The sequence below is a fragment of the Cephus cinctus genome, unplaced genomic scaffold (genome assembly GCF_000341935.2).
Source record: "Cephus cinctus unplaced genomic scaffold, Ccin1 Ccin1_scaffold0344, whole genome shotgun sequence".
In the NCBI taxonomy this organism is placed as follows: Eukaryota; Metazoa; Arthropoda; class Insecta; order Hymenoptera; family Cephidae; genus Cephus; species Cephus cinctus.
Genome location: NW_014333036.1, coordinates 38,319 through 38,976, shown reverse-complemented (window position 1 = coordinate 38,976; position 658 = coordinate 38,319).

The following is a 658-nucleotide window of genomic DNA, read 5'->3' as shown; positions in this document are numbered from 1 at the left end:
TGCTAATGATATACCAATAGGTATACCAATTTTTAACTGCCAACCATGAAATTTGATTAATAATAATAACATAAGTTTGATTATTTAATGTTTTAACAAAAATATTAGTTGAAGATTTATCCTTATTTTCTTGACTATTTAATAATTTTATTTCTTTTATTTCATTAGTTAAATCAATTGTTTTTAATATAACTGATTCATTTTCAGAATTAAGATTTCTTTCAATTATTCTAACTGGCATTTGAAAAAAAAAAGTGAAAAACTTATAAAAGAAAAAGAACAAAGATTGACTATTCATTTATCTAGTTATCAATCTATAGAGAATATGCTTGGCTATTAGACAAAACTTATAGCATTATTATCGTATCATTTTATAGTAGAAATAATATATTAGGTATGAATTGAAAGTTTTAAAAGTTTTTGTATTGCTTTTCATAATTACTATCTTTTGTTAATAAAAATCTCAGATATTCCTGGATTCGATGTCAAGGTTCATGCATCTTCCGGAATATTCCTTAGCCCTCCGACGACGGCGACGACGAAGTTGCGTCGCGCGCGCGCTTACGAGTAATTTGACACCTCGGGGGGATGAGGGACCGCATTCTCGACGCACGACTCGCGAGATAACGTTCGGTATTGCGCATTCGAACAACCGATA